The sequence below is a fragment of the Lissotriton helveticus genome, chromosome 12, assembly GCF_964261635.1.
Source record: "Lissotriton helveticus chromosome 12, aLisHel1.1, whole genome shotgun sequence".
NCBI classification, from domain to species: domain Eukaryota; kingdom Metazoa; phylum Chordata; class Amphibia; order Caudata; family Salamandridae; genus Lissotriton; species Lissotriton helveticus.
The window spans coordinates 124,382,780-124,410,427 of NC_136073.1; the positions used below are offsets into that span (position 1 = coordinate 124,382,780).

Consider the following 27,648-nt stretch of genomic DNA (forward strand, 5'->3'; position numbering starts at 1 on the left):
CACATGTGTCACTGTAATGACGAATTTGGAAATGTCTTGCATCACTGTGTATGACTCATCTTTAAACACTGCAATGACCTTACTTTGCTATAATTTTAGCAGCACAAAGACTGACACATAGGTTAGCCATGGTAAAACTGTGAAAGCATCAGCTTTCACTATTGTGTACGTAGGCCAATTGAGATGGCAATGCAATGACAAGAATGTGTGGATGTCCCATGTCCGCCAATGTGAGTGTGGAAAGGCTATTAATGTTGAGAACTGGCACTATCCTCATCCTATCACATTTACTCTGTGTTGACAGCCCAAAAAAGAAATCTGACAGACACATGAGTAAATTGCATCGGGGATACTAACAAGTATGTCCAAAGCATGCAAGTAACAGACAATGAAAGCATCAAAGGTTAATGTATTTTTGCAAGACATACCACAGAAAACATGTTAGCACATAAAGTGGCATCACTTCCCTCTGGAATGCCACAACAACATTTCAAATGCAGTTCGCATAATGCGTGTAATCTAGGTATTTATTACAACTACACAAGTCAACATATCTCACCATTTGCAGGCACAGTTGAACCCAAATACGACCATACATCATATTCGAAATGGTCATATCACATATGGTTGTATCTCTCCGGGAATCTAGACAGTACTCATGAACATGCACCAAAGTTTTACGCGTGTTACATCATCCGAACCCTCCATCTACTCACACGTACATGCACCTATGGCCTCAGACTAACAGTGGGACATAAGCCAAAAATAGCTGAAGCCTACTGGACACTGATCCAAATCTTATCACATGTGAAGGGACAGGTATAACGTGTGTCCAAACCAATCAGGGCAACATTTACCAGTGCATACTGCAATCAGAACATCACTTTCTGCACTATTTTGGTGTAAAACCTACACTTTCCCAATATGAAAAGTGTTGTTAAGCAACATAACATGACATAATGTTCAATAAAACGTTAGTCACATGCACATGCTCCACTTAGCATGAGAGGGGGATGAAAAGTGTGTTGCAGTGGCTCTTGCACTGCAAAATACCGTGCGTGATGATGGTGAAGCAGATGTAGTCATCAGAGACTGTATCCAAATATGTAATGGCTCAGATAAGTAGTTTAAAGAATGGTGATTCGATGCAAAATACAAAGCATTCGCCTTTCAGTATGCTAAGAAAATGGTGAATGCATGTTGCTGCACATATTGACACATCATTTTAAGATTAAAATTTGTTAGGGGCAAGCTATGAGGAAAGGTGTTTTGCAACATTTATTCACATAGTGCTTTGCCTTGTCTTACCAAACAGAAATGGGGCATGTGCACCAAAGATATATGGGGATGCCATGTGTATGCCCTTGTGGTGGTGTCTAACCATCAGGTCAGTCCATGTTCCAACACATATGTGCCATGGTCTGCCTTTTAAATGTTGTGTTTGCATCGAGGGATTCCTTCCAGCACAATAGTATGATGAAAGTAGATTTTCAACATCCATGTGTGATGGATAATGCAGCAAACATGGAAATGTATATAAATCACATAGAAACATTACATGTCATCTGTCCTTGACTTTCAATTGTTGAATTGACAGAGTCTTCAAAGCCCTCACAGCCCCAAAGGTATCATTCTTGACAAGCCTCAAAAGTTCTGAACGTTGTGCTAAATTGTCCTAATCCACACCTATGTCACAACCAGTTACTGTATTTCAATGGTGTGGCGCGGATACCATGGACTATGTGGTGTTAAGCCACGTTGAGTGCACGTCATTTCCTCCACCTAAGCAAATACTCCAATGAGAATCTGTTGTCAACATTCACATTATATGTATTATTATAAATCTACAATACAAGTAGTGAATGCCTGTTGTACACGTTAGTGTGTGTCGCAAGCCCATTAAAGTGGTATACACCTTACAGTGATGTGTTATGTAACAGCCTCATATGTAGCCATACATACAACCTATGGTAATCAGTATGACTACCACTGAAGCATGCATTACCTAGCAAACATTATTATATATGGAAATGCATTAATGTGAGGTAGGTGTGTATGTTGATTGCACAGAATTTCTGATATCAAAACATATCAGATTAAATAAAGTAAAATACACAACACAGTTCACATGCCATATGGTGTTGCTAGGTATGTAATATCATAAATGTGGTAAATTTGCTGATACCTAGTGGAATTCTTTTTTACGCTCTTCATGTAAGCGTTAATTTTTCCATTCCTGCTATGGAAAACACTCACAAAGTATAAATCACACATAAGTACTTTGGCCGTGTGTGCTGGAGGATAGAGGGGAGAAAGAAAATGGGGAGAAGAGATCTATCTCTCCAATGAAGAGTGAGTGCTAGTTGGAGACCTACTGCGGGGAGAGATTTCACTCAGGACAAGAACCCTCACTCACCGTTAGTTGACATGCTTCATCATGTGGGTTCCCTTCTCACACCGTAGTGTGGGCTATGACTCCCCAAGGGGAGGAGCAGAGGTGTTTTCTCAAAAGACGAGCGTAAAGAGATGGGTGAATAAAGGGCAGAGTGCAGAAGAGCATGAAAAGAGTGATTTAAAAATGTCTATCTGAGTCCACTGAAAGTTTATTGGGTGGTCGCAGTGACATAATTAAAATGCAAGAGGAGTTAGGGCTTCAACAGATATACCCTAATTTGTGAGGTCAACATGTTTCTGCCAACAGGCATTCGTCAGGATCCATATATTCAATCACTCTGCAGATAGTGGTTAAAAGTGAAATGTAAAAGAGAAATACAAGCCACCACAGGAACTGTGTGGCCTGTTGTCCAACGTCCCTCTTCCTTTTAGAGAGGGTTGTGAAACTGTGAAGAAATGGGCCTGTTAAAATTACATGGCCTCTTGAGCAAATCAGTAAAGCACCCATGCTCCATTCAATCAACCATCATGCTTACCTAATGTGCAAGCAAGTGACGTGCACTCTCCAAGCTCGTGTACCATCTTGTGAGGCCCAGCTCTAAGTGAATATAACATAAAATTCAATACAAATTTGTGTGCATGTTTATCTACTTGTGAAAAACAAACAATACAAGGCAAAACAAATCTAAACCTATCATTTGGTGTACTTAGATTCTGGAACTTGATTACTCAGATGTGTACAATACTATGTCTAATATATTATAACATAATCCCCAGTTGGAGGGTGCACCCAGAGGCATGTATGGCCTACTCCCGACCTACTAGGCCCAATGTGCCCCGGGTGAAACATACCACTATTCCCTTAAGAGGTCACAGCGGAAATCTAAAAATTTTATATTTACAACGCCCAGTACAACGATGTTTGTTTAACTGCAGGAAAGGTCACCTTCCTGCACAATAAGAAATTAATGGTGTTTTGCTGTGGGAACAAAGATCCAACGGCGGACTCCAAGTGCCGCACCAGTCTCAGTGTAATCGCCCCAGGTTTAATCAAATGTCAATTTGTTGGGTGGTGTGCACAACCTGCTCCTGCAACCGCTGTTGAAAGCTGCAACCTGCTAACTCGGGAACCAAAACCAGTCAAGCAATGGAGCGGTGCACTACCAGGGTATAGTAGTATTCAATAATGAAGCACGATCAGTAACTTCGTTGATATTGTCTTTATTCAAAATAGATCCAAATCAATAGAAAACAGACATCAGCCAACGTGTTTCGTTCATGTAAATGAACTTCGTCAGGGCTGGAAAAGGAACATAAATGAAACACATAAGTACTATGTCATATATACAATAAAACATTCACATGACAATACTTAACAAAAAAGAAAAAGCCAAAACATATGTGCAAAGGGTGCTATTTACAAAAATTGGGACAAAATTACATAAATACAAAGTTCCATTAAAAATGACATGAACAACAATCAATAAAAAATCATATAAGTCACCAACGGGAAGACTCACGATCCCAGGTGCTTAGTACGTCTGTGTAATACAAGAACCATGTCCAAACATATGAGGCTGCCTCAAGACCCTCTAATTGCACCTGGTGGGATGTGGTAGTAAGGTAAAGTCTCAAATGGCTAGATATAGCAATGTGTGTTCTTCATTGCAAATGGCGTGGAGCATCTGTTAGAGCCCATTAGGATTGAAGGCGGAAAAAGAAAGCCATGGGCATGGTAGTGATCACCCCTGGGGCTATGGAGAAAGGAATAATATAATAATGCATAAATAAGAATTAAGGGACTTGTGGACCACTAAAAAGTGCAACTGCGAGGGCAGAACCCAGTTGGTTAGGCAAAAATAAATGATGTCCCACAAGTGGAGGGACATCAACAGGATCATAATAAATGGGCATAGTGCAAGCATATACTAATAAAAATTAAAGGTGTTTTGCTGTTTCTATGTGTGCTGCACACATGGAAAGACCAAAAACTGGATGAAAATAAACTTCTATCCTCATTGCGCAAGGGTTAAAGGGGAACACCCACCACAACACCCATTGGCTGTCCCTTTCACGTTAAGTATAGCGTGAAAAGATGCCTTTTCCACAAGGCGACTTTAAGTGGCTTAACGCCGCCTTGTGAATAAGGCAAAGCCCCTATCGCCACCACACCGTCAAGATAAAGTGATGCTGTGGTGGCAATATGGGGTAGTAGATATGTCCCTTAATTTGTAGTCACAATATAATCATGTATTGTTGCAAGATTGTCTCATACTCCACAATCCTGCATTGGCCATGTGTTGTGAGTCAGACAGTCACTTCACATCCCTTCATGTAGGTAACATGAACCGAGACATGAATGTAATAGTTACAAATTTGTATGTATATGACTTCAATAGTGAACATGACTCAGGTGCCCCCTCATGACTGATAAATACTCATTTTTCTTGTGTCATAGCTGGGCGACCACTATTCACTCAAGGTGACATTGATGCCTTCAGGGACCCCCACGCCACTGGTGAGTGCCTTAGTCCATGTATGTTGCTTGCCAAAAAAAGATTAATTTTGATGACTATCCGGAATGTTGTTAAACACACTCTGGGTGTGCATGACATGGATATCACCTCTACTATGATGAGGCATCATCATGAGAAGACTTTGGGCCATAATTATGATGAAGTGATGGAGTGCAGCTTTAGCCTTCTTGGCTTAAAGCTGCGCATCTCAAGTTCTGAAATGCACCCCTGCACCATACTTATAACAATACGGCTCAGTTCAGTGCTTGGCCCTGCACTGGTGCAAAAATAGCTGCCTCCTGACAATGCAGTGGTAGCGAACGGACGTGTATTATGGTTTGAGATAATTGGAGCGTCTTGAATTGATCGTGCCTTCCCACAACATTAAAGTCAAGATATAAATCAAAGCCATTAACTTTTTTACAAAGAATCCGTCCCTCTCTGACCATGGAGCCTGCGGGCCCTTCATTGTCATTTTTGTCCACCTCATGCCCTGGTGGACTTAGGGTGCCCTCCACGGTCCTCCTGATGAAGACCCTTCTGTAAGGTCTAGAATTCCATACACAACCCTTGGGCCGAAACGTCGACAGCTCTATGTTTTATTTACCAAATATAGACAACAGCGATAGATTCACCGTGGCTTTTGAAACATTATAGTTGTGTAAATAATTTAGCCTTTGTTAAGGCTGGAAGGGCCTTTTATGTTTTGGATGTATATACTGTTCACTGCCCTCCTTCTCTCACTTAACTTCACTTTTGCACATTGTTGCGCAATTCCCCTCCTTCCCCTTTGGGGCACATCTGCACAATTTTATTTAAAAATGTGCTGTCTTTTGAAAATGAAATGAAATTAAGTGAAATGAAACAGTTCTTGTAGATGCGCGGACTTAGCCCAATGGGCGTCAAGGCGCCTAATCAAATGCAGAAGCTAGCAAAACTACGAAGTCCTATTTGCTCATGGGTAGGCCCTCTTAAAAAAGTAGGTTTTGAGAGCCTTTTTGAAGGACTCGATAGTCGGGAGCGTTTTTATTTCTGTGGGAATGGAGTTCCACAGCTGCGGAGCAACCACGGAAAAAGCTCTGGCGCCCCATCTGGCAAATTTGAAACGAGGAACAACCAGTTGACAGAGTCACGCAGATCGGAGGTTTTTTGTGGGGACATAATGCATAAGGAGAGATCCGATAGCACTGGCAGGACCCTCCTTCAATGCTCTGTGGGTCAGACAGAGAATTTTAAAAGCAATTCTGTGCTGCACCGGGAGCCAGTGAAGCTCCTTCCTGGCTAAGGTGGCTGAAGATGCTTTCGGGAGATCCAAAACAAAGCGTGCTGCAGCGTTCTGGAGAATCTGCAGACGATGTATCAGACCTTTATTGGCTTCCATGTACAGGGAGTTGCAGTAATCCAGCCTTGAGCCAACCAGGGCGACTGCAACCTGTTTACGCGCCTCGGGGATAGGTAACCGCGGATTTTATTGAGCGTCCTGATCACGCCCCAGCAGGTGGCCACGGTCCTGTTGACTTGCAGGGACATAGAGAGCGAGGTGTCAAATAATACTCCAAGATTTCTGGCGGAAGGGGAGGGAGTGGGGCAGATGCCAAGAGAAGAAGGCCACCACTCGCTCGACCACAGATTTTGACTCTTCCCAAAGACCAACACCTCCGGTTTTTCGCCGTTTAGTTTGAGGGGATTTATAGTCATCCAGTCTGCCACATACTGCATGCATACCCTGAAACTAGCGGCAGATGTACTAACAGAGGTGTGGGCTAGTGATACCATGATCTGGGTATCATCTGCGTAGGATACCACCTCCATCCCCTGAGATTTAACCAGTCTTGCAAGGGGGGCCACATAGATGTTAAACAGGGTCGGGCTCAAGGCCGACCCTTGTGGCACCCCACACTGCAATGACTTGGCAGGGGAGAGGTGGTTCCCAAGCATGACTCTCTGTTTCCTTTCGGTCAGGAAGGAGTTTAAGAGGCTCAGGGCCGGTCCTGTAACACCAGCTTCCCTCAGCCGAGATGTGAGAATGGCGGGGGATAGGGTGTCGAACGCGGCCGTGAGATCTAAAAGGACCAGAACAGTAGTTTGGCCAGAGTCCACCTTGCGTCGGATGTTATCGACCACACAGATAAGGGCGGACTCTGTGCTGTGGTGTTTTCTAAAACCGTGTTGTGTGTTATCCAGATATTCAGAAGAGTCAAGGAAGGAGGACACGTGGAAGTTCAAATGTGCCTCAAGCATCTTCGCGGGTGCTGGAAGGAGGGAGATTGGCCTGAAATTTTTCAGCAAGGCCGGATCCAGGGATGGTTTCTTGAGAAGAGGCTTAACAATTGCTTTCTTCCATATAGGGGGGAAAGATCCTTGAGAAATGGCCTGGTTAAGGACCTGAAGCAAGGGAGGAAGGAGGCAATTTCTGCATTCTTTCAGTTTTTTAAGCGGTATCGGATCAAGGGGAGAAGCCGATTTGGTCCTGTCCAATAGTAGGTTCAGTGATTCAAGGGATAATGATGGGAATGTCGTGAATAGGCACGAAGGATCTTTGCCTAGTGAATCAAGACTGGAAATGTCAGATGGAATTTTTTGGTCAAGAGCACGACAGTGGGCTTCAAGAGAGACATGTATGTCATGGATTTTGCTATGAAAGAAATTAGAAATATCGTTACAAAGTTGTTGAGAGCTGACTACAGGGTCAGGGAGTTGTAAGGAGCATAGAGAGTCGGCGATTTTAAAGAGCTCTCTAGAAGAGGAGAGGGAGCTGGTCTAATTGGAAAAATATCTCTGTTTCTCAATTATCACTTGGAGTTTGTAGGCTCGCAGAGAGGATTTATGAACCTCTCTGTCATTTGGGTCCCAGGATTTCCTCCATTTTCTCTCGTTGCTCCTACAGCCTTGTCTGAGAAGCCTCAGCTGATCGGAAAACCAAGGAGCCGTAGGTTTACGGCGCGCTACGTAACGCAAGGATGAGGGAGCAAGTTGTTCCACTGCGTTGAAAAAGGAGTCATTCAAGATTTGGGCTGCCTCTGCTGCTTCGTTTACGGCTAAAGTATCAGGAGTAGAGATCAGAGGGGCAAGGGCCTCATCAGAGATATTTCTGAGATTTCTCCTGAGGGTAAAGGGAGAGGTTTCCCGAATAGTGAGACAGGGGACAGGAATGCATAGTTCGAATGGCACGGCAAAATGATCAGACCAGACCACCTGGAGAGGAGAGCCGGTGGAAAGCCTGGCATCGTTAGAAAAGAGACCGTCGAGAATGTGTCCTGCCTTGTGAGTAGAACTTTTTACAAGCTGGACGAGGTCACAGGATTCTAGCGTTTCAACAAGTGCAATAGTGTACTTGGAGTTAGTCTCATCAAGGTGAAAATTAAAATCACCCAAGATAGTAAAGGCAGTTTTTCCAATATAGGGTTCAAGGATGGTCATTAGATCAGCGGGAAAGGTGGCCCTAGAACCAGGGGGTCTGTAGATAAGGATCCCAGAAAAGGAGACTGAGGGAGATAGGGAGATGCAAAAATAGAGTGATTCTAAGCGAGATGAGGGAATCGATATTGGTTTAGTTGCACAGAGAAAGGAGGATTTCACAAGAATAGCAATACCACCTCCTCTGCGCAAAGGTCTGTCCTGCCTATGTAGAGAATACCCGTCAGGTATAGCCATGAGCAGATCATGTCCAGAGGTGTCGGTGGCCCAGGTCTCCGTAATGAAGACCCAGTCTGGTTGTCGGCTGTCAACAAAATCGTGAAAGGCGACGTTGTGCTTAATAAGAGAGCGGGCATTGATTAAGAAACCGAGTCTCCGTTGTGAAACAGGCTGAGGGGGCGGAGGGAGAACAATAGGGGCAACAGCCCTAGAAAATGAGAAGGAGGCCGAACAGGCCCAACACCTGTGAGAATGCAGTATCCCTTCAGGGGAGAAACGATGGGAGCAGGGCAGGGAAGAGGGTCGGCAAGCAAGGAGGTCAGAGTTGGAATATAATCTAGGAGTCTCACTGGGAAAGGATGGAATAGGGATTGGGTCCCGCCCGTCCTGCAGCCCGTCCTCAGCGCGGACGGGCGCAGACGGGCTGGACTCTGGCGTGACTCCGGCGGGCATCCGGCGCATCCGCAGACGCGTCCGCTACGCGGAGCACCAAGTACCTATTTATAAGGCAACTAGAGCGCGAGAGCGCGACCCCACACCAAAGATGGCCGCTAAGCCACCCTCGCCTCCCCGGGACCAGCTCTCAGCGTCAACACTCAGCTGAGAGCGGCCCAGGAGGTAGAGAAAGGTAGGAAAAAGTCGTCAAAGTGCAAATACGCTTTTTAAAATCAAGCGCCGATAAAATACAAACGTCACTCGGGACGCGTTCTAAAATGCAAGTTACCCTCAGCAATTAGTTCTGTGGCAGATCAGGTAAAGGAAAGTGCTGTAGAACCTCCGGCTTCCGCCTCAGAGGGTGAAATGAGAGATTAGGCAGTCGCTACCAGAGCCCCTTTTATGGCAGCTATATGACAATATATGTTCAAACATGATTAAATATGTTCAACATGATAAGCATTGATTGTGATTTATTTAACAGGTGAAATTGATCTTCATTTGATATTGTATTTCCACTGGGATCAATCCCTTTTTTGTACCGTATCTTACCCAGGTCCTAGTGATGTGTCTGGGTCAACCCCATTGCTTTGTAACTCCTGACAATGCAGGAACTCTTGCCCCATTGTGAAAGGGTGCTTGCGTTGGTGATAGGCAGCAAAATATGGCACTGTTTTCTTGGAAAACTGCTGGGTGCCCCTGAATATGGCACATTCCTTGCTTCCGTGCATTTTCTACACTTTGGAGCAGATTGTCAACCAATTTTAAATGACAACTCCCTACACCAGTCTTCTCAAAGGGTGCCCCCATACATACATTCTTTTGATTTGATGTTCCGTACCATGGTATCCATTGGGTCCATTCTTCAACTTTGCAATTGAGGCTGTTACATGTTTGTGCTTCTACAGACATTAATACTGTGTGAAGTGGGGAACATCCATTACGACGCATTGTTTACACCGCACTACCATTACAACGCTGGTTTTACAACGCAAGTCGTTACCATGACTTGCGCTGGAGGGCGCTCTAGGCTAAGGAATAGTAGATTTACTATTCCAACACCTTCCCTACTGTACGTAGGCTGGTGTTGGAATAGTAAATCTTACTATTCCTAAGTCCAGCACCCTACAGCGCCAGTCGTGGTAACGACTTGCGTTGTAAAACCTGCGTTGTAATGGTAGTGCGGTGTAAACACCACGTTGTATTGACATACAACAGTGTGAAGTTGTTACACCATGTACCTGCAATGCGCGTAGTGCTGTGTAGTCAACTGCAACTTCTTTTTCACCTCCCTAAGGGAATATGGCTTCTTGGTACTATAGCATGTGTACAGGGGAGCATTAGTACATGTTGTATGGCTACAGAAAAAATATATAAACATGGTGTAGGCTGTGGTGACTCTGAGTATGTGATTCTCGTGAAGTTCCTGTAGCACTTTCACCCTGTCCATAAGGGCAAATTGTATATGTTACTTCAGCTGATGCATCTGTGTTTAACAGTGTACATAGAGACAACAATATGTTGGAGGGGTGTTGGTGATGTGTATGACCAGACATGGAATCCATGTAAACACTGGCATAATGTAGCAGTCACTGAGGATCAGAGAATTGGAGAAACACTTATCATTGGCAAGTATCAGTACAATAAGGCAGCCACATACACAAGATGGGATCTGGTGTACGTGACAATGTTGGATAAGTGGTCTAACGCAGACCTACATCTGGCTGGAATAAGTAAATACAAGGTTGATACATTGTGATGTGCCCAACAACACTTTCAACCACTGCTCCCTGTCTTCCAATGTACACAATATATGACATGCAGTGTTTCAAATAGTTGTGACATAAGAGTACTCAGATGCTTAAAGTAGATGTATACAGCACGAGTCCTTGCTGTGTAGCTGTGGAGATACATCCAAATATGTAGTGGTTGGAGGATATATGATTTGGGTGAATGTTGTATAAGAGTAACACTTTGGTGCTTAGTGGTCTGCCACTATTACAACCAGTGCATCCTATGTCTTTGGGTAACTGTCATGCCCTGGGTCTGCAAAGGGCCTGTAAATCAGTCTTCTTGGGTACATTCCCCTGGTAGACTCTCTCTGAGTTTGTTTCAATGTCATTATTCAACTTAGCTAACCTTCCACTGTTGTTCTTGGACCCTGCCATTGCTATGTGCCATACCATACATTACCATGACGGTATAAATGTCAGGTTGTGAAAAGAATTTTGTTTAACATGTGACTTGCCAGATCATGCTTGAAGTAGCAAACAGTTGATAAGAGTGTAATGTTCCTGTTGTTGTACACTTGAGTGTGGAAGATAGTTGCTGGACCTTGGTCATTGTCTTGTTTCTTATATCTTATCATGTGTGTCTTTCATTACAGACAACATGTCACCTGAGGCAGCCAGGAAGTTTAAGCAGTTTAAGGAGCGATACAAGCATATCCGCCGAGTTGCAAAGGGGTACCATGCAATGGAGAAGAGGTACAATGAGGAGAGGGCGGCAGGACGGTAGAAAGCCATTCCCCAGGGTGCCCGAAGACCCACAAAACAGAGTGGTATGCTGCCTGCCGCTTGGAGGCACCAGAGTGACAGTGAGAACCTTCCCAACACTTCGGGCATATAACATGTAACCCCACAATCAGTGCCATCTGCAGGTCAACAACATGCAGCACCTGCCCCACCTGCCACACAAAAGTCAGCTCCTCAACCGGCTGCACCAGCACCACCTGCCCTGCCAACTATAGCTCCTCAACCAGCTGCAACAACACCCCCTGCCCCACCAACTGCTGCTGCCCAACTGGCTGCAGGAGCACCACTGGCCACACGGAGACAGGCTATCCCTATAGCATAGAGGCCTGCAGGTTACTGTTGGACCTAATTGTTAGGGTGGCGTCAGTTGAAAGAGACATGGCGGAGGTGTTATCCCACCTTCCTTTTCCATTGGGTGGGGGTTTAATGTTTTTGTACTTGTTTAATAAAAAATAAACACAAAAAATATATATTTGTTTAGGAAAAATGTTTAGTTACTGTATGTTTAGGGGAGAAGGTGGGTTAATGTTTCATATATGTTGTTACGTGTATAAGTTAAGCTAAGCTATGTAGGTTAGTGTTTAGTACAATTAGCATACGTTAGAATAGTGTAGGTCAGCATAGTTTTTTACATGTAGGTTTAGCATATGTACTTGTTTTTGTTTTTTTAAATAAAGGTTACTGTTTAGTAATTTGTGGTGTCAATGATGTTTAATGTGAATTATAGAATATTTGAGTAAGCATTTTGGTACATCAGATTCATTCTCAAAAATGTTTTTGGGATCAAAAATTTGATTAACCTCATCTTTTAGGGACAGGCTACTGTCATACTGCTGTTTGATTGGGATTAACAGACATGCATGATATGTAGGCTAGCAAAGTTTAGTTCTGTCATTTACATAAGGATAGTGTGCTGACTAAGTTGGCCTCTTCAAAATTGTTGAAAAACACAGTAGGTGATGTAGGCATTGAGCTCCCACAGCATTGTTTCCCTGACGTAGGGATCTTGGGTGGTACTTAGTTGCCTGCGTCTTGAACCACATCACTACATTTGACTCTCCCAACTAAGATAAGTTAATCACAGTTTGACATTTTTTGACATTGCACTTTGGGTTGGACTGGTTTGTGTATATATACTTTGAGGAGACATTGACAGTTCATCAATGTAGTTTACCACTATTTCTTTAAGTCAATGTATGTGAGCCATTTGTGCATATTTACAACTACATTGGTGCAGGCCAGCATTAGGGCATGAAGGCTAACACTGCGTTCTCTCACTATGGATGCACAGGCTATGCCGTAGTTTTGACATGTACTGCATTTGGATGTGTGTAATATATTGCTGCATAGTGCAAATGCAGGCACATTTGCACCATAATGCAAGTGTACCTGCGTAGAGGAAATGTTGGATCAGTTGCTGTAACGTGCCTCTTCCTGCACAGACACTGACAGTCATGGTGTTTTGCTGTCTGGATGTGTCCAGAAAAATACTGCACAACTATGTAAATAAACAAACAAACATTTTATTTACACTGCATTTTTCTTCGTTCTACAACATTTGTACATCATGCATTTGGTGAAGGATCTTTCTTAAAATGTGTTTCGGCTGGACACCCATCGTCCACCACACTGACACTAAGTACGGTCCAAGTGTGCCTCGTTAGCAAGGCAAGGTTAAGCCACTTCAAGTGGCTCTACACTGACATGATCAGTGATCCAAGGCCCTATCAACAATGAACATTGGGAAAAGTGACGTTCCAGTGTCAATGATTCCTTTGAAATTTGACCCATTGCGTCATTCACACATGTTCTGTCATCTCACTGCCTATCAGGGACACAGACTCAGCAGGCACCATTTTTAGGAATCTCCTCTGTATCTGTTGAATATTATCTTAATTATTTGAATGCAGAGTGGCTTATTCTTTTTGGTCCTGAAGAATGCCCAATATATTGGCTTTCCTTTTATCTGTCTTACTTTCCTCCCTCAGTTCCCCCATCATCTACTGCTCTGATTAAATGTTTTCCTTCTGACTTTGACCCGAAATATGTATCTGATGTTCTCTCCCTGTAGGAATCTTTCTCTTAGCCTGCCTGGAATCTATCTATCTATCTATCTATCTATCTATCTATCTATCTATCTATCTATCTATCTATCTATCTATCTATCTATCTATCTATCTATCTATCTATCTATCTATCTATCTATCTATCTATCTATCTATCTATCTATCTATCTATCTATCTATCTATCTATCTATCTATCTATCTATCTATCTATCTATCTATCTATCTATCTATCTATCTATCTATCTATCTACCTATCTACCTGTCTATTTTACTCTCTGACTGTCTGTCCAGCTTTGTGTTTATCTGTCTTTAGGTTTGTCCATCCACCTGCCCCTCTGTGTCTGTCATACATATATGTGTGTGTCAGGGTGTATACAGGTGTCCTCTGATTATCCTTGCCTGACTTTGACGTCCACTGCCGCTCACTCCTGTATACCCAATCCTATCTCCCTTCTACCCCACCTCACAGCCCCTCAATTATATTTTCCTTCCTCTCCTCCTCATTTCCTCTTCTGAGGTCTCTTCCTTCATAGAGTAACATCTTTTCCCCATCCCCTGTGCCTCCTTTCCAATAGTAATAGATTCTCGTGCATGAAGGAATCTCACGGTTTCACCCAGGCACTCTCACCTGCACACCTCGCCACACGTACCCTGAGTGATGCAGCCCCCGTCTCCTACCTACGCCACCCCTCTTGCTCTATAACTCCCTACAGCATGTACCACCCCAGTGATGGAGCTCTTCTACCATGGGTGAATCGTACTTAAGGGCGAGATGGGCATTGCCCTGCCATCATGGAGAGGAGGAAAAGGAAATTTGAGCACAACAAGCAACCAGATGCTTGTGATATTTCAGCCTAGATTGTTTGGTTTTTTTTGGAATGAGGCAGTTGATTGGTGCTAGGAAAAGGAGAGCCCTGCAAATGTCCCTCCATGACGTCACAAGCCAGCTCAGTGGCATCACAGTGATGGGTGAGGCTAGGTTCATCAGTGATGAATCGGTTTCCATTTGGGCTTTTACTGCTGTGGCCCAGGGTGGGGTTAGCATACCCCCTTTTAAGCAAAGGGCCAGGTTGGGGCAGACCGAGAGGGTGGCGACCAGCTTAGTGAGGGCTCCGCCTCCTCCACTATCACCCACTGTTGGTTTCCATTTTAAAGCTAAAAGTGTCAGGCTGCGGAAAGAGACCGGCATTCTGATTCTCGGTTTCTATTTTATTTAGTCAGAAGTATTGAAGATCAAGCGTGTTGTCGGTTGAGAAACAGGTCTTCCTCTTTCCCCAGCTCAGCCGATTCTATTGAGTGGTTTTATTATGACATTATTTACTTCCCAAACTGTCCCATCTGAACAGGCAAGTGCCTTCATCGTGCACTGCTAGTTCAGTAAAAGTAAACCGTCCGTGACTTCAGCAACAACAACCAACAGTTGACGTTTTGTTGTTGCTGCAGTCCAGTACTTTAAATGAAAAACATGCACACATGTTTCCAGCAGGGTCATAGCTTCGAGGGGGGTGGGGGGGTTGGGGTGTTATACCCCCCAATAAATGCAGTGCTTAATTTGTAAAATATTAAGTACCAGGGCTCTCACCAGGAGGCCACTGCAGCTTGCACCACCTTTTGCCCTTGTCATCGCTGCCAAAACAACTACTAACCATCTCTCTCGCATGTAAATGCGACAGATCAGATTTTTCCAGGTCCCCAAAGCTAAAGGAATGGCTGGGGAGGCAGGTATGAGCAATTTTAATGTATATTGTATTGCTAAACAACCATTGTTCTGCTCATCTCTAAATTAGTTGAGCAGCGCCACCATGTGGTGGACTGTTCTAAGTATGTGGTTGACAATTAGGTGCAGTTGCCAAGCACAGGATACCAATTAAGTGCTGGTGCTGAGCACCAGAAAGCACCGGCTCAAATTAAGCACTGAACAAGTGTATTCTCTAGTAAATAATTGAGTACAGGTGCTTTCAGTTGGGTATGGTGAGGTGGCTGTCAGATTTAACCTAGGATTTTTACATTCTCACACAAACAGACAAAACATACATACATACATACACTCGCTGTCCTCTCCGTTTTGAAGTTCTTATAACTGTTGGTTATTTTACAACATATTGTCTTTCAAGTAACCCTAACAATCCGCACTGCTATCCCTTCCCACTGCCCCTTAAGCGCCCTCATGCTTTGCTTCTCAAGTAATGTATTTTACCAGGATATGCCAGGGTGATTGTTTGGAAATGGGAAGGTCACACCCCCTCCACCCACACAATAATGAGGGAACTATAGGGTGCACCTGTATTTACCAAGTTAACTGTTTTCATCAAGTTAGGCAGATGTGGAAACGTGAAATCAGGTGCCTAGCTTCGGGGGTGGGAGGGTGTTTGGGGTGTTACACCCCTTAATGTATTTTCTGATGAATGGGTGGGTAGAGGTGCTTTAAGTCTGGTATGGTGAGGTGACTGTTGAATTTGACCTGGGATTTTTACATACACACAAACAGAAACGCACACACACCCTCTCTCACCTCTTTGTTTTGAAAGTCCTCTAAAATTGTGTTTATATTGCAAATGAATGGTTTACTCTCACTTAGTTCTTCTATCAACCCACCTTTCTCTCCCATTCCATTGCCACTTAAGCCCATCTCCTGCGCCCTGATTGTTTTATAAGGTATATTAACATGATATGTTGGAAAATCTCACTCTCTCACCCCCCCCCCCCCCACATCCCCTTACCTCGTCCACCATCTCACTGCCCAAGCTACGCCCCCTAAAGCGCAGCTGCACTTCTGTTTTTCAGTCCTAAATGAGAAATCCGAGCACAGATGAAAACAGATTCTGTAAAGATTTGCATGTTTTCCGCTTGAAGTACATCTTGAAGCTCTGGCCTCACCACTTTCAAATTTCACCAGCCGCCACCTCATCACCTCCCTCATCCTTATCCCTGGTCCTCGCCTCCCGTAGTCCTCCTCTCTGCATTGATACCGCTGGTCACGTGACGATGCTGCGGTTGCTGCTTCCTGCTCCTCCCAGTCTCTGATGTTCCTTATTCTCGGTCCCCTCTGCTGTTTAGCATTCCCCGACCATCTCTCTCTCACACACACACCCTCTGGCCGTCTCTCCTCCCCAGCTCCTCTCGGTGTCCTCGCGGCCCCTGTCAGCACAGCTCTTATCTCTCCGCCCCGCCCACAGCCCCATTGGCTGCTGATGCCTTGTGATTGATTCCCTGAGCACCTCGTCTGCGTCACTCACTTTGCAGCATGCCCCCCTCAGGAATTCGTTTGCTGGCAATACGGGAGTCGGGCGCTGGGGTAGGTGAGTGCACGCGCGAGACCCTGCTCTTCCCTGGCCCCCATCCGCGCACTCTCCTTGGTCCGCATCCCTTCTCCACCCTGACCCGCGCTTCACTGACCACCACGAGTTCACCTTCCTTTGTCCTTCATCTCTGCATATACGTCTCGCGCACCTCGCAGAGCACAGCCTCTCTATTGTGTGAACGAGGTGGCGTTGCTGCAGCCGCGCTGCACCTGTTCTTGTGTTTTAGGGGCATCGTGTATTGCTGCAGCCACACTGCACCTGTTCTGTGTGCTTTAAGGATATCTTGCATGGCTGCAGCCGTAATGCACCTGTTCTTTGTGTTTTAAGGGAAGCTTGCATTGCTGCAGCTGTGATGCACCTGTTCTTCATGATTTAAGGGAAGCTTGCATTGCTGCAGCTGTGATGCACCTGTTCTTCGTGATTTAAGGGAAGCTTGCATTGCTGCAGCTGTGTTGCACCTGTTCTTTGTGTTTTAAGGATATCTTGCATTGATACAGAGGTGCTGTACCTGGTGAGTGTTTCAAGGGTTTCTTGCATTGCTGCACCCACACTGCACTTGTTCTGTGTTTTTAAGGGTTTCCTGCATTGCTGCAGCTGTGATGCACCTGTTCTTTGTGTTTTAAGGGAAGCTTGCATTGCTGCAGCTGTCATGTACCCGTTCTTTGCGATTTAAGGGAAGCTTGCATTGCTGCAGCTGTGATGCACCTGTTCTTTGTGTTTAAGGATATCTTGCATTGATACAGAGGTGCTGTACCTGGTGAGTGTTTCAAGGGTTTCTTGCATTGCTGCACCCACACTGCACCTGTTCTGTGTTTTTAAGGGTTTCTTGCATTGCTGCAGCTGTGATGCACCCGTTCTTTGTGTTTTAAGAGGAGCTTGCATTGCTGCAGCTGTCATGTACCTGTTCTTTGCAATTTAAGGGAATCTTGCATTGCTGCAGCTGTGATGCACCTGTTCCTTGTGTTTTAAGGATATCTTGCATTGATACAGAGGTGCTGTACCTGTTCTTTGTGTTTTAAGGATATCTTGCATTGATACAGAGGTGCTGTACCTGGTGAGTGTTTCAAGAGTTTCTTGCATTGCTGCACCCACACTGCACCTGTTCTGTGTGTTTGAGGGTTCATTGCATTGCTGCAGCTATGCTGTACCTGTTCTTTGTGATTTAAGGGAAGCTTGCATTGCTGCAGCTGTGATGCACCTGTTCTTTGTGATTTAAGGGAAGCTTGCATTGCTGCAGCTGTGATGCACCTGTTCTTTGTGTTTTAAGAGGAGCTTGCATTGCTGCAGCTGTCATGTACCTGTTCTTTGTGATTTAAGGGAAGCTTGCATTTCTGCAGCTGTGATGTATCTGTTCTTTGTGTTTTAAGGATATCCTGCATTGATACAGAGGTGCTGTACCTGTTCTTTGTGTTTTAAGGATATCTTGCATTGATACAGAGGTGCTGTACCTGGTGTGTGTTTCAAGGGTTTCTTGTATTGCTGCACCCACACTGCACCTGTTCTGTGTTTTTGAGGGTTTCTTGCATTGCTGCAGCTATGCTGTACCTGTTCTTTGTGATTTAAGGGAAGCTTGCATTGCTGCAGCTGTGATGCACCTGTTCTTTGTGTTTTAAGTGTTTTAAGAGGAGCTTGCATTGCTGCAGCTGTCATGTACCTGTTCTTTGTGATTTAAGGGAAGCTTGCATTGCTGCAGCTGTGATGTATCTGTTCTTTGTGTTTTAAGGATATACTGCATTGATACAGAGGTGCTGTACCTGTTCTTTGTGTTTTAAGGATATCTTGCATTGATACAGATGTGCTGTACCTGGTGTGTGTTTCAAGTGTTTCTTGCATTGCTGCAGCCACACTGCACCTGTTCTGTGTTTTTAAGGGTTTCTTGCATTGCTGCAGCTGTACTGCACCTGTTCTTTGTGATTTAAGGGAAGCTTGCATTGCTGCAGCTGTGATGCACCTGTTCTTCGTGATTTAAGGGAAGCTTGCATTGCTGCAGCTGTGATGCACCTGTTCTTTGTGATTTAAGGGAAGCTTGCATTGCTGCAGCTGTGATGCACCTGTTCTTTGTGATTTAAGGGAATCTTGCATTGCTGCAGCTGTGATGCACCTGTGTTTTGTGATTTAAGGGAAGCTTGCATTGCTGCAGCTGTGATGCACCTGTTCTTTGTGTCTTAAGGGAAGCTTGCATGGCTGCAGCTGTGATGCACCTGTTCTTTGTCTTTTAAGGGAAGCTTGAATGGCTGCAGCTGTGATGCACCTGTTCTTTGTGTTTTAAGGGAAGCTTGCATGGCGGCAGCTTTTTAAAAATCCTGAGAGCGTTTTTTAGACTGGCTCCTGAATTAAAAAATCAATCTCCATTGGCCTTAAATGAAAAGAAGGACCAATAGTCAACTAACTGAAAAAGAAGACTATACCTGTTTTTAATTCGTCTGTCCTGAAGAAGGTGTTACATCACTACAAAAGCACCGAAACGCGCCGACTAAGGACTTTTAATGTATCATGTTTTTAATTGATTGTATTTTTTCATGTTTATTTACTATATTGTGATCTAGGTTAAGTTTTGTTTAAAACACTAGGATCAGTGACTCTGAGATAGTAACCGTAAATCGGAATTGTTAGATAGAATTTTTCTATATTTACCAGAGCACATGATTTGGATTACAATACAAAATGAATGTTTCACCACCTTATGTTTTTAATTTGACAAGAAAATGGTTTTAAGGAAAATAACATCTGAGAAACTAACAGTAATTACTCGCGTTGTGTAGTATTAATCATCAGTGTCACAAATCTTGATATAAAAGTTAAATCATGTTCTGTGTGTAGGCCCTTTGGTCACCTATAAGAAGCATAACAGTACAGAAAGGAAATTTTGTTGTTTATACTCTTGATACCCGGTCCTTTCTGTTTCCTGGGAAACTCTCTTAATTTTTAAGATTGCAGCTGTGATGCACCTGTTCTTTGGGATTTAAGGGAAGCTTGCATGGCTGCAGCTGTGATGCACCTGTTCTTTGTGTCTTAAGGGAAGCTTGCATGGCTGCAGCTGTGATGCACCTGTTCTTTGTCTTTTAAGGGAAGCTTGAATGGCTGCAGCTGTGATGCACCTGTTCTTTGTCTTTTAAGGGAAGCTTGAATGGCTGCAGCTGTGATGCACCTGTTCTTTGTGTTTTAAGGGAAGCTTGCATGGCTGCAGCTGTGGTGCACCTGTTCTTTGTGATTTAAGGGAAGCTTGCATTGCTGCAGCTGTGATGCACCTGTTCTTTGTGTTTTAAGGATATCTTGCATTGATACAGAGGCGCTGTACCTGGTGAGTGTTTCAAGGGTTTCTTGCATTGCTGCACCCACACTGCACCTGTTCTGTGTTTATAAGGGTTTCTTGCATTGCTGCAGCTGTAATGCACCTGTTATTTGTGTTTTAAGAGGAGCTTGCATTTCTGAAGCTGTCATGTACCTGTTCTTTGTGTCTTAAGAGAATCTTGCATGGCTGCAGCTGTGATGCACCTGTTCTTTGCGTCTTAAGGGAAGCTTGCATGGTTGCAGCTATGATGCACCTGTTCTTTGTGATTTAAGGGAAGCTTGCATTGCTGCAGCTGTGATGCACCTGTTCTTTGTGATTTAAGGGAAGCTTGCATTGCTGCAGCTGTGATGCACCTGTTCTTTGTGATTTAAGGGAAGCTTGCATTGCTGCCGCTGTGATGCACCTGTTCTTCGTGATTTAAGGGAAGCTCGCATTGCTGCAGCTGTGATGCACCTGTTCTTTGTGTTTTAAGAGGAGCTTGCATTGCTGCAGCTGTCATGTACCTGTTCTTTGTGATTTAAGGGAAGCTTGCATTGCTGCAGCTGTGATGTACATGTTCTTTGTGTTTTAAGGATATCTTGCATTGATACAGAGGCGCTGTACCTGGTGAGTGTTTCAAGGGTTTCTTGCATTGCTGCACCCACACTGCACCTGTTCTGTGTTTATAAGGGTTTCTTGCATTGCTGCAGCTGTAATGCACCTGTTATTTGTGTTTTAAGAGGAGCTTGCATTGCTGCAGCTGTCATGTACCTGTTCTTTGTGTCTTAAGAGAATCTTGCATGGCTGCAGCTGTGATGCACCTGTTCTTTGCATCTTAAGGGAAGCATGCATGGTTGCAGCTATGATGCACCTGTTCTTTGTGATTTAAGGGAAGCTTGCATTGCTGCAGCTGTGATGTACCTGTTCTTTGTGTTTTAAGTGTTTCTTGCTTTGCTGCAGCTGTGATGCGCCTGTTCTTTGTGTTTTAAAGGAAGCTTGCATTGCTGCAGCTGTGATGTGCCTGTTCTTTGTGATTTAAGGGAAGCTTGCATTGCTGCAGCTGTGATGCACCTGTTCTTTGTGTTTTAAGAATATCATGCATTGATGCAATGGTGCTGTACCTGCTGTGTGTGTGTTTCAAGGGTTTCTTGTATTGCAGCAGCCATACTGCACCTGTTCTGTGTGTTTGACGGAAGCTTGAATTGCTGCAAACCCTGCTGTGTCTATTCTGCACGTCTGAGGTATGTCTGCACTGCTTCTGCCTGGAGTCCATACCTACTTTGTTTCTTTGAAGAATGCTCACACCGCTGCAAGTCTTACTACAGAGGCAAGCTTGCATTGTTGATGGCTGATGTGCACCGGTTATGTACACATGATTACACGCCACACTGATACAACTCTTGCAGTACATGTGTGTGAATGGGAAGCTTGCATTGCAAAGGCCCTGCTCAGCTGTTTTGTACTGACTGCCCTGATACACATATTTCGCTCTGGCATCCCCTCCCCACCTGTTTTGTGCATGAGGGAAGCTTGCATTGCTGCTGTTTATGGCTGACAGGGTTGTAAAGGCAGACAGCTGTACTGTTGGCCATACTGTCCCTACTTTACCTCTGAAGTATGCTCACATTGCTGCGAGTCTTACCACAGAGGCAAGCTTGCATTATTGATGGCTGCTGTGCACCGGTTATATACACATGATTGATGCTTACCCTGACACAACTCTTGCAGTACATGTGTGTGAAAGGGAAGCTTGCATTGCTGATGGCCCTGTTCTACTTTTTTGTGCTGGTGTACCCGCCTGACCTATTTAGCGCTGGTGTCGCTAGCACTCCTGTTTTGTACACGAGGGAAGCCTGCATTGCTGCTGCTTACGGCTCACCTGTTTGTGGAGGGCCTGCAGATGTACTGTTGACCATATTGTACCTACTTTACCCCTGAACGAAGCTTCCATTGCCACTGCTTACGGCTCACATGTGTGTGGAGGGCAGGCAGCTCTACTGTTGTCCATACTGTACCTACTTTACCTTTGGGGAAGCTTGCACTGCCGCTGCTTACGGCTCACATGTTTGTGAAGGGAAGGCAGCTATACTGTTGTCCGTACTGTACCTACTTTACCTTTGAAGGAAGCTTGCACTGCCGCTGCTTACGGCTCACATGTGTGTGGAGGGCAGGCATCTGTACGGTTGTCCATACTGTACCTACTTTACCTTTGGGGAAGCTTGCACTGCCGCTGCTTACGTCTCACATGTTTGTGAAGGGAAGGCAGCTATACTGTTGTCCATACTGTACCTACTTTACCTTTGAAGGAAGCTTGCACTGCCGCTGCTCACGGCTCACATGTGTGTGGAGGGCAGGCAGCTGTGCTGTTGCCCATACTGTACCTATATTGTTGCCCATACTGTACCTTATTTACCTTTGAAGTAAGCTTGCACTGCAGCTCCTTACATCTCACATGTGTGTGGAGGGCAGGCAGCTCTACTGTTGCCAGTACTGTACCTACTTTTCCTGTGAAGTTAGCTTGCACTGCAGCTCCTTACATCTCACATGTGTGTGGAGGGCAGGCAGCTCTACTGTTGCCCGTTCTGTGCCTACTTTACCTCTGAAGGAAGCTTGCACTGCAGCTCCTTACATCTCACATGTGTGTGGAGGGCAGGCAGCTCTACTGTTGTCCGTACTGTACCTACTTTACCTTTGAAGGAAGTTTGCACTGCTGTTGCTTACGGCTCACGTGTTGGTGGAGGGAAGGCAACTCTACTGTTGCCCGTTCTGTGCCTACTTTACCTCTGACGGAAGCTTGCACTGCTGCTGCTTATGGCTCACATGTTTGTGGAGGACAGGCAGCTCTACTGTTGCCCACATTACCTACTTTACCTCTGGAGGAAGCTTGCATTGCAGCTGCTTACGGCTCACATGTGTGTGGAGGGTAGGCAGATGGGCTGTTGCCCATACTGTACCTATATTGTTGCCCATACTGTACCTTCTTTACCTTTGAAGGAAGCTTGCATTGCAGCTGCTTACAGCTCACATGTCTGTGGAGGGCAGGCAGCTCTACTGTTGCCAGTACTGTACCTACTTTTCCTGTGAAGTTAGCTTGCACTGCAGCTCCTTACAGCTCACATGTGTGTGGAGGGCAGGCAGCTCTACTGTTGTCCGTACTGTACCTACTTTACCTTTGAAGGAAGTTTGCACTGCTGCTGCTTATGGCTCACATGTTGGTGAAGGGCAGGCAACTCTATTGTTGCCCGTTCTGTGCCTACTTTACCTCTGAAGGAAGCTTGCAATGCTGCTGATTATGGCTCACATGTTTGTGGAGGACAGGCAGCTCTACTGTTGCCCACATTACCTACTTTACCTCTGAAGGAAGCTTGCATTGCAGCTGCTTACGGCTCACATGTATGTGGAGGGCAGGCAGCTTTAATGTTGCCCATACTGTACCTACTTTACCTTTGAAGGAAGCTTGCATTACTGCTGCTTATGCCTCACATGTATGTGGAGGGCAGGCAGCTCTACTGTTGTCCATGCTGTACCTACTTTACCTTTGAAGGAAGCTTGCATTGCCGCTGTTAGGGGTCACATGTGTGTAGAAGGCAGGCAGCTGTACTGTTGCCTATACTGTACCCATACTGTTGCCCATAGTGTACCTACTTTACCTCTGAAAGAAGCTCGCACTGCAGCTGCTTACGGCTCACATGTTTGTGGAGGACAGTCAGTTCTAATGTTGTCCGTACTGTACCTACTTTACCTTTGAAGGAAGCTTGCATTGACGCTGCTTATGGCTCATGTGTGTGGAGGCAGGCAGCTCTACTGTTGGCCATACTGTACCTACTTTACCTTTGAAGGAAGCTTGCATTGCTGCTGCTTATGGCTCACATGTGTGGAGGCAGACAGCTCTACTGTTGGCCATACTGTCCCTACTTTATTTTTAGGTCGAGTCTAGCATTGCTGCAAGCATGCAGTATTCAGTATAGCATGGAAGCTCCGCCCTCTCTCCGCCCATCTTTTTCATTGGCTTGTGTATTAAATGCTGCCTTCCAATTGGTTGTAGGCTTGTTAGTCTCTCCTTATGAGGGCCATGTCTTCATTTGTGTCCTTCCATGGCTACTAGCCCCTTTACTGCACAGATTACTTTCTTACCGTGCCCTCCCTCATGCCTTCTTTCTTCCACGTGAGTAAACAAACTTTGGTAGGCTATTGTGCATGGAACTCAATATCTTACGATAACAGCCCTGTGTGCTGCAGAGGAAGCAACCAAAAACATACAACGAGGAGGTAAAAAAGTCTAGATTTCGAAAAATTACTTACGAAGGTTGGCCATCCCATACTGGATAGCTGTGGGTATTACACTGCGGGAAACCCAGCACTAACCTGTCCTCATCTCATGTACGGAGTTTCACTCAGACGGAGGAGCTTGCAGAGTCCTGTCCACATCTTTGCTGCACCCAGAGGCCCTAGCGGAGCTGAGCAGAGCCGAGCGCTGCCACCGTGCCGAGAGCCGTGCCGAGAATGGCGAGAGGAGAACACGTCCGAAGACAGCACAGGGCGGGGCACGGGAGGAAGCTGTGGGCAGCGTGTCAGCGTGTGAGCAGTGCCGCTGCCGCACCAAGCTCCACTGAGCCGCGCTGAGAGTCGCTGCAGCCAAAGGCAAGGCAAGGCGGGGCACGGGTGGAAGCAGCGGGCAGCGTATGAGCTGGCGAGTAAAGCCCCAGTCACCAAACCATAAAACCACCAAGCCCTCAGCCGTCACCCGTCATCGTCACTACCAAAACCGCCGATGCCGCAGTGGGGGCGAACGCGGTTGCAGGTGAAGCGGGGCGGGTGTGAGTTACGAGCTGCAAACAACGTGCGGTGCCACCATCAATGTGGAGTTGTGGAAACTGCCGTGTTTCTTGGGAGCTGTGTTAAATCGAGCAGGACAGAGTAGGGTCGAGTTGGGTTGAGTGGAAGGCCCCACTCCACACACCCCACCCCCCTCAGCCTTCTCCCTTCTGCCCCCTATTTAGTCTTCCTTTTCAGCTTTCCTATTAGCAAGCATCATCTGCACCCCCAATGGGTCATGTAGGCTGGATGAGTGGAGCAGTTGAAGCCCCTTAAAACCCCACTACTGTCCTACCCCACAACGAAAGTGAAGAGAGTCATCTTGAGTTTTACTTGGAGAGAGAGAGAGTGACTCCGATCTGGCCGTGCTCACTTGCAAAGAAGGTGGAGGTCCCCTGTGCAGCTAGTAGTCAGCCGCCTGTTGGAGATTGCGCAAAATCGGCTATCTGGAGCGGAGTTGGAAGAGCAGAGGAGTTGAGTAGAGGGGTTGAACAGGGTCCAGTCGCACAGGTTAGTGCTCTCCTGCTCCCCCGCTTTCAGCACCCCACATCCACCAACCAAAAACAGAGTGGAGTTTGGCTGTAGTCCACTGAGGCCAACACCCTCATTATATAAGACCCAAGGTGAGATCCTTTATTCACAAGAAAACCAAAAACTTAAACGTAGGGAAAGCAGCTACCCTAAGCTACAGTTATATCACAATGCTGTCTGGAAGGCTTAAGAAAGAAACCGCAAAAACCCTTAAGACGCCGAACAAAGATCTCACAGACCCGCTTGGGGAATCCAAGGTGGTGCAACCTCCCTCCTAGGCGCTTTCACCACTTCTTCCACAGCATCATGATTATGAACCTGGCCCCTCAGGCCATACTACCAAGACGGAAATAATAACCTCTCCAGTGCCTTCCACCCAACATCATAATATGCAGGGTGAAACAATTAATGATGCAAAACAGAGGACCCTCAGAGATTATTTTAAGAAATATGGAGCCAAAGTCCAAAATACAACCAACCCCAATGAAACATCATCTTCATTAATTCAGCCCCCTTAAATTCTTCCAAGCATTGATCTAGTTCAGATTAAAGTGCAGGCCCTGATTCACAAACAGCTTCATAATCAGGTTACCATCACATCCCCAGACAGTCACCCAACAAGGGATGAACCCCGTACGCCAGAAAAAAAGAGGTTAAAATCAGTTACTCAGTCTGGAGACATGTCTCCCACTTTACAACAAGTTAATCAACTAAATAAGGACCAATGATCATCACCAATATCAATCTCAAGCGACGACACTCCCCCCAACACTAGATTACCCTTGCAGCAGGAAATTAACTCACACATAGACAACTCAGTCTCCCCTGGAAATAAAATAAATTCTACTCCTCAAGCAGCACAGTGGACCAGGACCACTCCGGGTACCATCAAACTGCTAACGCCAACGACGCCACCCGTCTTGGTCCACCATGAATCACCTGAAGCAAAGTCCGGAGAACTAATGATCACTCCCTCTCGGACTTTTCAAAACCGAATCAAATAAAACAAAAGATGAGACTGAAGGTCATGACTCCACAGTGTTTGAACCCACTGCCGTCTAGCCCCAGCTTTTACAAAATCTACAAACTACAGTATCGGCATTAAATTACCACTTGGATAAACTTGATTTACAAGTTGACCTTTTAAATACACTAGTAGTATATACGGCAGGGATTGACAACAAATTGGAAGGCTTGAATGCCTTAAGTACAAATGCAAAATCCAAAGTCAACTTGACCCAAGCGATATGCTGCTGCTCACCATTCATCGATAGCCTGTCCACACTTCCGCAGTTCCTTGCCATGGTCCTGACAGAAATAAGGAAATTACTATCAGGTTCGCAAGATACACCACATCACTCACGCTCACTCACAAACAATGCAATCACCCAGAAAGTTAATGACCAAAGCATAAACCATAATAAAACCAGCAACGGTAACAAGGCTTTACCAGCAACAACTGATACCCGACTGGCCAATATCTTAGCAGTAGTACCGTCTCCTGATAACCAAGTGGCTCCTAAGGAGTTCAGTGTCTTTCAAACCGCCAAACCAAATAATAAAAACAATATCACGTTAAAAACAGAAACATTGTTTACGACTGAGACAAAGCAAGACACCAACACCGGAGACGTGGACCTGAGGTCGAGACTAATGAATAAACCGCTTCAAAACCAACATTCCTACAAAAGGGAAAGGAAGAGACTAAGGAAAAACGCAATAAACGCAGTACAGTGACCCGAAAAACGACTAGTGTCCCCCCCATGTCGAAAAGGACAACACACAATGTGGGTCACTCAATTCTGCTAGTTCTGATAGCATCTTTTCACCATCACAAAATTAATCTCCACAAGTAACCGCAGAGTCAATCAGTAAGACGCTATCATCATCTGTCCACAGAAAAAACCATAAGGATTCATCCATGGCCAGGGGTGAGGTCTTAGTAAAGTACCCAAATCATTTGACTTTAGATGAGTCAGGAAGAGCCATCAAGTCGGAAGCAATGCCTCACACGGTTAAAATTGGACCTGAAGACCCGACAGCTTCAACAAATATGGCAAATTTACCAAGGGAAAACAAAAACAGGGAAAAGATAGATCAGCATGAGGATGAGTATAGGTTAATACGCAATGAGAATTTCCAAATAA

The 27,648-nt window shown here is 45.2% G+C and overlaps 1 protein-coding gene and 1 long non-coding RNA gene across 3 annotated transcripts in view; one reads left to right on the top strand and one right to left on the bottom strand.

Moving 5' to 3' along the window:
• Nucleotides 1-393: 393 nt before the first annotated feature.
• On the bottom strand, nucleotides 394-16,567 carry LOC144799865 (uncharacterized). Its single transcript, XR_013603890.1, has 2 exons — nucleotides 16,460-16,567; nucleotides 394-3,694 (listed from the first exon to the last, which is right to left on the bottom strand). It is a non-coding gene; the product is annotated as an uncharacterized LOC144799865 (long non-coding RNA).
• LOC144799864 (beta-galactoside alpha-2,6-sialyltransferase 1-like) overlaps nucleotides 16,490-27,648 on the top strand; it is a 195,963-nt gene continuing 184,804 nt past the window's right edge. Inside the window, exon 1 of one of the 2 annotated variants that reach the window (XM_078671452.1) lies at nucleotides 16,490-16,881. The gene's annotated coding sequence lies outside the window, so the exon portion shown is untranslated. The remainder of the gene's footprint in view (nucleotides 16,882-27,648) is intronic. The other variant, XM_078671453.1, reaches the window with a different exon arrangement.